The sequence below is a fragment of the Gossypium arboreum genome, chromosome 2 (genome assembly GCF_025698485.1).
Source record: "Gossypium arboreum isolate Shixiya-1 chromosome 2, ASM2569848v2, whole genome shotgun sequence".
NCBI lineage: Eukaryota > Viridiplantae > Streptophyta > Magnoliopsida > Malvales > Malvaceae > Gossypium > Gossypium arboreum.
Window position 1 is genome coordinate 36,184,725 of NC_069071.1, and position 11,276 is coordinate 36,196,000.

The following is an 11,276-nucleotide window of genomic DNA, read 5'->3' on the forward strand; positions in this document are numbered from 1 at the left end:
ATATATGGAATGACTTCTAATTATCTCTGGTCAATTTATAATGAATTTCCAAAGTTGGAACAGGGACTCTAGAAGCCGTTCTTGCCCTGTCTCACGAAAACTTAAATATCTCTTAACATACTGTGCATAAGATCATTTCGTTACTTTCTTATGAAAATAGACTTGTCAAGGTTCGTTTACATAATTTATTCACTATTTAATTCCATTCCTACTATTTTTAGTGATTTTTCACATCCATGTCACTGCAGCTGTCAGCATCTGTCTTTAAGGTAGGCTTCACCTATTTCATAGTTTCCATGATTCAACTAGCCCTTTAACATAAATAGCACAAAATATGATCATGATTAACCATCCCAATGGCTAATCATTTCCAAACATTTCCATACCTCTTAATGAACAACATACAATATTATAATACCATGCCCAAAGTATACTTAAGCCATTTTCGCATGGCTATCCAAATTTACACAAAACCGAAAGGTACATGACCTACAACAAAAGGGTAGTCCTATACATGCCAATTCAAAGTCCAACCAAAAATATACCGAAAGGAGCTTTGATAGTGTGGGCGACTTCGCCTTCAAAATCCCGAGTCCGATAGCTGAAGAACCAAAATCTATAAAACAGAGAATCAAAGAAACGGAGTAAGCATTTAATACTTAGTAAGTTTGAGTCATGAATTTAGACACAACCAAAGTATAGCATTCATGTAGCTAAACAGATAATTTCATATGCACAAATTCTCAATATCGACTTACTTCACATTACCAACCCTTATATTCATACACAAAGATCAACTTAGCCAAAGGCCGTTAGCTCATTTATCAACCGAGCGAATACTTATTTGTAAGGGCTCAACTAATTCAAAGCACATATGAAACATACCTCATTGTTGGGATTTCACAAGCGTATTAACTGAAATTTTTACAGCAAGATCATTCATTTCGAATCACGTACCTTGAGTTTAACCGGATATAGCTACTCGTTCAAATGCCTTCGGACATAGCCGGTTATAGTAACTCGCACAAATGCCTTCGGGACTTAACCGGATTTAGTAACTCGCACAAATGCCATCGGATCTTAGTCCGGATTTAGTAACTCGCACGAATGCCTTCGAATCTTAGTCCGGATATAGTCACTTAGCACAAAGCCTTCGGGACTGAGCTCGGACATCAGTCGAATAACCATGCACATTTATCAATAAATCATGACACATTCGTATTTCATTTTCATTAGCAAAACTCAAACACAAGGCACTTATCACACTTGCAATTTCGGCTCAATAGCCACACACAAAAAGCATGATTTTGATTTGCTTAAAACATGATCTAATCAAATCATAATCTAAGTTCCATTACTCGAAAACTTACCTCGGATGTTGTCGAATTGCTTCAACGGCTATTCGATCACTTTTTCCTTTCCCTTATCCAACTATGGTCCTCTAAGCTCTTGAGCTAATTCAAACAAATTTAACTTATTAAAGTCTCATTTTGCTAGCTTATGGCCGAATATGACAAGGAGTTTGATAGGTCATATGGCCACCTTTTAGATCAAATACACAATGATCATACGCATTTTTAATCACATCAAGCAATTTAATACAATTCATTCGAACATCAAAAGAGAAGCTCAAGGTACTTACCCCATATATACATTAGACATTAGAGTCACATATGTACGAAATCACGAATTGAATTCAACATACTAGCTAATATTTCCCCTTAGCCGAATTTTCTACGTCAAGCTAAAGCCATCAATAGGCTACCTATGGCCAAACATACCCATCAACTCATGTACCCATTCATGTGGCCGAACATACACATCTATGCTAAGGCCGATTGCAACACTTAATACATTCTACAAGTATGGTCACTTGTATTGACTAAACACCATTTGTTTCAATTCAAAACTTGGCTAATACACATATATACACTATTAAAGCATCCTCTCCCTTTACATTAATTCAACACATGCATTACCCATAATATACAAAATTATATTCAGCCTTAGCACACAACTTGCTAGCCGATTCTTCTCCATCTAGCAACTAATGCACATACTGAGCTCATTTGTTAGACTCTACTTCATCTAACAACAACCTTATTTCTCTTCTATTTCCTACCATGGCGAATGCATCACAACACCATATCATTTCGATTTTGGTCATGGTTAAACAAAGAACTTAATGTCTCACTCAAGGATGCTAAAAAGGAGATTCAAGAGTCATCAATCCACCATCACATGCATCATTACAAGCTTCACTTTTAGCATGCAATTAACATCAACACAAATCCACCTTAGCCGAATATCATCTCCATGACATAGTAAAGATTTGAACCATAGGCTAGTTAGAACTCAAGCTAACAAAAAAAAAACATGCATAAATCTCATGGCACCACATCAAACTTACCTTCACCTAGCTACAAGCATGGCCGAATCTCTTCAAGATTTCCTCCCTTCTTTCCTTTGAATTTTCGGTCAAGAAGAATGAAAAAAAGGATGGACACATTTTTTTTTCTTTTTCTTTCTTCTATTCACAGCAATGGAGGGCAACCACACACACATTTTTTTTCCTTTTTCCATTTCTTTATTACCCATACTCATTATTTTATTGTTCCTAACATCCATCACTACATAACATGTTTGTGACATGTTTCCACTCATAGCATGGCTGACCATTAGCTCAAATATTGGGCAATTTGACATGCAAACCCACCATTTCTACAACATGCATTATTAGGCCACTTTACATTTGCCTAGCACATTTCTAAATTTTCTCACATAAGTCCTTTTGACTAAATTCGCATGCAATTTACTAAATCGAAGCCTAAAACTTTCACACATTCATAATCACGTATTTTAGACAATAAATATCATGTTCAAATAATTTGGTGACTCGGTTTAGCGGTCCCGAATCTGCTTCCCGACTAGGGTCACTTTAGGGCTGTCACAATTTCTCATCATCGTTCTGAGCTTCTTGGATCTTTTGAAGAAATGTCGGTCTAGCTCTCATCTCTGTTAGAATTGTACCATCGTCAGACAATGTCATATTGACATTCATTGCTCTCAGCACAAATAATGATTTTCTGCTTAAAGTGTCGGCGACTACATTCGCCTTTCCCGGAAGGTAGTCAATAATCAATTCATAGTCTTTTATCAGCTTTAACCACCGTCGTTGCCATAAATTCAATTCCTTTTGAGTCATCAAGTACTTTAAGCTCTTATGGTCGGTGAATACCTAACATTTCTCCTCATACAAATGGTATCTTTAAATTTTCAATGTAAACACGATGGCGGCCAGCTCTAAATCATGCGTCGGGTAGTTTTTCTCATGTGGCTTCAGTTGTCTTGAAGCGTAAGCTATGATCTTACCTTCTTGCATAAGCACACACCCCAAACAATTTAAGGAGGTGTCACTCTATACTACGAACTCCTTGCCCGACTCCAGTTGCACTAACACTGGGGCTTCGGTCAACAAAGCCTTTAATTTCTTGAAACTCTGCTAGCACTTTTCTGTCCATTCAAATTTGACATCCTTTTGTAGTAGTCTCGTCATCGGTGTAGCTATCATAGAGAATTCATTTACAAACTGTCTATAGTACCCGACCAGCTCCAAAAAGCTTTAAACCTCTGTGACATTCTTTAGAGGTTTCCATTCAACAATACTCGAAATCTTACTTGGGTCAACTCAGATCCCATCTTCTGACACAAGATGTCCTAGAAAATCGATCTACTTAAGCCAAAATTCACTCTTACTGAACGTGGCATACAATCTCTTGTCTCTTAAAGTTTGCAATACAACTCTCAGATACTATGTGTGATCGCTCTTATCACGCGAATAAATCAATACGTCATCGATAAAGATGATGACAAACTTTCCAAATATCGCCTGAAAATGCGGTTCATTAGATCCATAAATACCACCGGGGCATTAGTCAAATCAAAAGGCATAACAAGGAATTCATAATGTGCATATCTCATCCAAAAAGTAGTCTTTGGTACATCTTGCTCTTTCACTCTCAACTGGTAGTACCCAGATCTTAGATCAATCTTGGAAAATACAGTGGCCCCCTTCAACTGATCGAATAAATCATCGATTCTTGGCAAAGGATATTTGTTCTTTACTGTCACCTTATTGAGCTGTCTATAGTCGATACATAATCTCATCGACCTGTCTTTCTTTTCACGAAAAGTACCGGAGCACCCCATGGTGAAAAACTTGGTCTCACAAAGCCTTTTTCCGTTAGCTCTTGCAACTGTGCTTTCAACTCTTTCAACTCGGTTGGAGCCATCCTATACGGAGCAATCGAGATGAGCGTCGTACCGGGAACCAACTCAATTCCAAACTTTATTTCCCTCACTAGAGGTAGTCCGGGTAATTCTTCCGGGAACATGTCTGTAAACTCACAGACCACTGGTACCGATTCAATTTTCAACTCAGAAACCTGAGTATTCAACACAAAAGCTAGATAGGCCTTATATCCTTTCCTTTTAGCAGTTAAAGACGATATTACTACATATAGATTATCTGATCCATCTGGTCCAACTCGTAGAACATTCCCGTCTTCACATTTCAACTCAATAACTTTCCTCCCACAGTCCACTACAACACTATAAGAAGTCAATCAATCCATCCCAAGGATTACGTCAAATTCATTAAACGACAATAACATCAAGTTAGCCAGAAAACAATGACCTCTAATTGTCCAAGGACAATCCTTACACACTTGGTCCACTAATACATATTTGCCTAAAGGGTTAGACACTTTGATCACAAACTCAGTGGACTCTACTAGCATGCTCATACAAGGTACCAATTCCATAAAAATATAAGAATGGGTAGATCTCGGGTCAATTAATGCAACAACAGATATTGTAACACCCCAAACCCGTGACCGTCACCGGATTTGAACACGTGGTGTTACCGGGCTTGCTTCCCTTTTTTCTCTCTTGACAATAATTGATTTCAGTTCCAGGCAGGCTAGCTAACTACGTCACTGTCACCTTAAAAATCATATCTCGAGTTCCAGAACTCGAAAATCAGTTCCGTAAATTTTCCCTGAAACTAGATTCATATATCCATCCCTGGATTTATTTCTAGAATTTTTGGTCGGGCCAATTGGTACAGTTTATTAGTTAAAGTCACCCATGTTACAGGGGTCGAATACACTGACCTTCGCGCGTTACAACTTGAATATCTATCTGTACAGGGCTTTAATACTGGTGCCGTTTGTTTCTAAAGAAACTAGACTCAAAATGGAATCTGCACATATAAGGCATGACTTCTAATTCTTTCTGGATAATTTATAGTAAATTTTCAAAGTCGCGACAGGGGACCCAGAAACCGTTCTGGCCCTGTCTCACAAGAACTCTAATATCTCTCAGTATACTGCTCATATGGTCGTTTCGTTTCTTCCATATAAAAATAGATTCATCAAGGTTCAATTTCATAATTTATTCACTATTTAATTCTACTTCTACTATTTTTAGTGATTTTTCAATCTCATCTCACTGCTGCTGACAGCAACAGTTACTGCAGTAGACTATGCCAATTTCATGAATCTTTCCTTGGCCTTGCTAATCATCCATCATACATGACACAAATAATGGCCACCTTATCAAAATTAAAGTTTCTAAGACTCGTGGCTATAGGTTCTAGCATCCCACTCGACGACCACATAGGCCATTTTCACATGGCTTAAAGTTTACAACCCACAATTCAACAAAACATAATAGCCTATACATGCCAATTGTTCTCCTAGTTCAACTACGAAGACAATACCAAAAGGTTTTCAGCCGGTGTGATAACTTCAACGACGGTTCTGAGCACGCGACAATACGAGTCCAAGAGACCTAAAATGGGTGACAAGAAAACATCGAGTGAGTTTATAACTCAGTAAGTCATAAGCATTCATCAACCATCCATTAGTAAAATTTTCACAACATGAAACGATGCGAGGCTAGGTACTTCATCCATATCGAACTATACCATAATTCCTCGGACCTTTCGATTCAATCTCATTCCAAGTCATACATCCACATTTCATATTCTATACAATAAGATAATTGAGGCATTTTTACACACCAACTCATTCACACCACAATCATACAATTGCAATCATCACATAGATTTAAAGCTTACCACGCTCAACCCCGAGCAAGAACGTATTGCCTATTCGTCATGAGCTCAAGGTACTTACCCGATCCGCTGTCCATACTCAACTCGATGGAGACACACCCTCCATATAATTGTTTGATCGGAGATATATATATATATATATATATAGAGTACGCACACACAGTGCTTAATACTCGATTTCGCACACTTAGTGCCATGCGATTTAAGCCCGCACACACAGTGCCATACCCTTCGAGCTCGCACACTTAGTGCCATATATTTCCAGCATGCACACTTAGTGCCATATATTTCCAGCATGCACACTCAGTGCCATGTTTTTCCAGCATGCACACTTAGTGCCAATCTCGTCACCGTACACTCGTATTGCCCGCACACTTAGTGCCAAAAGCAACTTTCTACACATTTCACTATTTCTTTTACATTCAACAAATGTCATCATTCCATACACATACATTTTCATTTGTAAATATATATATCATCCCATTAAACACAATTGCATAAATTTTACAATCATTTAAGCAATATCAAATACGTGTTAATGACTTACCTTGTGTTCGTAAATAATTCCAAGTCGGCTACTCGATGATCTTCGATTTCCCTTGTTGGACGCCTCTCCTTTAGGATCTTGAGCTTAAACAAATAAATTAGCTCATTCAACCGCTTTGGTACATATATTGGTATCCACATTTTAATGATCTTATGACATACGAACGACATGGTAAAATTTTTATCTTACTACCTTACGTTCTTAGCTATTCGCTAATAGCCTTATGCAATTACCATACTATCAATAATCCAATCATATTCATTACTCAAGTATAGTATTTCCACATTCGGCAATAGTATTACATACAATAGCCGATTCTTCTTACTTTGTATTTATGCATCTATTTGATCATTAGTTTAGTTCAAACACCCATACACCAAGATTTATCAAGTTTAGCATGAAACATAACCTTAATCCTCAATGACCACTATGGCGAAAATCCTAGTCAACCCAAAATCACAATTTCTAACACATAATTGTTCATAACACAATTAAAGCATCCTATCCATTCCAACACTTCAAGACACATACATTTCCCACGAATCTCCAACTTCATATTCGGCCTTAGTGTACATACACAAGCCGATTTTTTCTTCCTATCATCCAACCTAACTATATGAATATTTAACTAGCTCACACTTCACCCATCCACAATCACTCATTTAACACAAAGAAAATAATCAACTTCCTTCACTATCTACCATGGCGAATACTTCATGCACCACCCAAATCCAAAATTTTAACATGGGCTAGTTAAAGAACTTAGTAATCAACTTACATTAAGCTGAAATTTCAAAATCTAACATGAATTACTAACCTTGTTTTGAGCTTAAAGTTGACCGAAATCTCCCCTCCCCCTTTCTTTCTTCAATTCGGCTAAGAGAGAACCAAAGGAAATGAAGCTCTCTTTTTTTTTTTCTTTCTTTGCTCCATTCACGGCAAGGGGGCAACCACACACACACACATTTTTTTTTTGTTTCTCTTCCTACAACCTTAATATTTTATCAATTTTGACATCAACCATTAACAAAACATATTTATGACATGTTTTCTTTTGCCCATCATCCTTGTCATGGCCGGCCACTAGGCTATCTTTAGGGAAATTTGACATGCAAATCCCTCATTTTCACAACATGCATTATTAGGCCACTTTGCATTTGCCTAGCACATTTCTAAATTTTCTCACACAAGTCCTTTCTAGTGAAATTCACCTTTATAACACTAAATCAAATCATCAAAAATGTCACACACAATTTAACACATATCATAGGCATCACAATAAATTTTAAATTATTTTTATGCCTCGGTTTTGTGGTCCCGAAACCACATCCCGTCTAGGGTCAATTTTGGGATGTCACAGATATATCATGGATAGAAAAAGTACCCATGATTACATCGGAAAACTCTGCCTCTTCCCGAGCTCAAATAGAATAAGTCCTTGTAGGCGCTCTGCCCTCGGACCTCACTGCAGCATCTTTGGGTGCACTTCTACTAGAAGTCTCTCTTCTCGGGTTCTTTTGTGGTCTACCCTTTAATGGAGCACTGCTTGCCTTTACTTCCTGCTTTCTCTGTCCCATCTCAGGGTAATCACGAATAAAGTGGTCTAGTGACCCACACTTGTAGCAACCCCTCTCATTTCCTCGGCACTCATAAAAATGACGCCTGCCACACTATGAGTATTCTAGCCTATTTGGCTGAGCACTACCGACAGTCGCGATAGAAGCAATCTGGGCTTTAGAAGTTGCGTTCTGCCGGTTCTTGTTTCTATTTGAAAACCCCACCGAAACATTTATCAGGTAGCAAACTCTTTTGATCTTTTAGACAAGAACTGATAGGATTTCCCCATCTGTCTCTTCTTTGAATCCCTTGACTCAATAGTTGTTTTTCTCCTTTCTTTTACTAGCTCTGTAACACCCCTATCCCGTAACCGTCGCAAGAATAGGTAAGGGGCATTACCGGACTTGTAACTCACGTCAGAACAGTAAAATTTTGAACTTTTTCTTGAATTAAAGATCGTTCATTTAAATAAGTACTAAGCACAGCCAAAGGTAAAATTTAAACTTCACTAGGTAAACATTCAAAAGATGCCATTTTCGCATGGCTTATATACATTAACCAAAAATATTATTCCGCCACTAGTCTATTCTATACATGCCATAAAATAGTTCTAAACATAGCAGTAACAAGCGGTGGATAGTGATAGTGTGACTAGTTGCTGACGATCCCCGAGCCAGTAGCTTCGCAATGAGACCTATAAGACAAAGGAAACAGAGTAAACGAAGTAAGCATTACAATGCTTAGTAAGTTTTAAGCAGTGTCAACAGATAACAATCAAATTATAACATAGTTGTTCGTATTTTTATTTCACTCTTCCTTCGGGCATACCATCCCTTTACCGAATATGCACATCTCATCATATACAATAGGCAGATAAACTCTCACATAAAAGTGAGCTCATGTGACATGGATATATCGTATGATTTCACATAACCTCTCACACTAATCCGATGTCACATAATCATAGGAATAGTCCCATAGATTGCTCTCGTATGCATCATTTATAAACTTGGAGTACATACCTGTTTAACCTTTCGCATTGAATATATTTATAAGCAATTCTTATTACGAAGTCTTACCCGGACATAATCTCCACACGTAGTCATCGGGTCTTACCCGGACATAATCTCCACACGTAGTCATCGGGTCTCACCCAGAATATATTTCCAGGTTTCATGTACATTTAATCACATGTTACAACATTCACATTAGCCATTCGGCTTTACCACATATTCATATCTCATACATATTTCACATTCGCCATTCAGCTTTACGACATATACATATCTCATATATATTTCACATTAGCCATTCGGCTTTACCACATATACATATCGCACATATATTTCACATTAGCCATTCGGCTTTACCACATATACATATCGCACATATATTTCACATTAGCCATTCGGCTTTACCACATATACATATCGCACATATATTTCACATTAGCCATTCGGCTTTACCACATATACATATCTCATATATATTTCACATTAGCCATTCGGCTTTACCACATATACATATCTCATACATATTTCACATTCGCCATTCGGCTTTACCACATATACATATCTCATATATATTTCACATTAGCCATTCGGCTTTACCACATATACATATCTCATACATATTTCACATTCGCCATTCGGCTTTACCACATCTACATATCACACATATATTTCACATTAGCCATTCGACTTTACCACATATACATATCTCATATATATTTCACATTAGACATTCGGCTTTACCACATATACATATCACACATATATTTCACATTAGCCATTCGGCTTTACCACATATACATATCTCATATATATTTCACATTAGCCATTCGGCTTTACCACATATACATATCTCATGCATATTTCACATTCGCCATTCGGCTTTACCACATCTACATATCACACATATATTTCACATTAGCCATTCGGCTTTACCACATATACATATCTCATATATATTTCACATTAGCCATTCGGCTTTACCACATATACATATCTCATACATATATATATTTATCTTGTACATCAATTTCAGCCATAGCTTATAAGCAACTCAAATAGTTTGATCAATGTTTACAACAAATTCACATATTCACCACAAGCTATTTTCCTGAGCAATAGTCACTAAATTATTTATAACTGGAGCTACAAAACTCAAAATCAATTGCCGTTAATTTTCCCTGAATATAGACTCATATACCTTCCATCCATAAAATTTTCAGAATTTTAGGTTTGGCCAATCAATACCATATTTTTCTTAAAGTTTCCCCTGTTTCACTGTTTGACTAATCTGACCACTCTTCACTACGAATCAAATTTTTCATTGTACAGAATTCATAATGTGTTCTATTTGATTTCATTTGAAACTAGACTCATTAAGGAGTCTAAGCATATAAATCTTATCTTATAACCATTTTTGTACAAATTATAATGATTTTCCAAAAACAGAACAGGGATTTCGAGTCATTCGACACTATCCCACACTACTTTAAATATCTCTTTATAGGAAATTTCTTTGCTTCCACGGTCTCTTTTATAAGAAACTAGACCAACTAAGCTTTGATTACATATTTTACTCAGCCTATAATTCCACACCAACAATTTATAGTGGTTTTATAAAATCACATTACTGCTGCTGTCCAAGCAAATTATTACAATTTGCTCTTAAATTTCCAAGTCCAAACACTTATGAACTTACCATTTGAGTTTAAGACATATCATGGCCACATCATATCTTATTAAATCAACTCATTATGTCCTATTATGATTGAATTTACTCAACGTTTAATCGCTTAAAACTTACCTCGGAAGTGGTCGACGATTAGATGTCCACGGCTATTCGTTTACTTTCTCTTTTCCCCTATTCGACTTTGTTCCTCTTTGCTCTTAAGCTTAAGTAAAACAATAGATTTGCTTAAGTACTTAACTAATATTATTCACTTAACAATCACATATCATTTAATCTTTGATTGACCAATTTAACACATACCAAAATCCAATCATACATCTAACCTTTATCTCA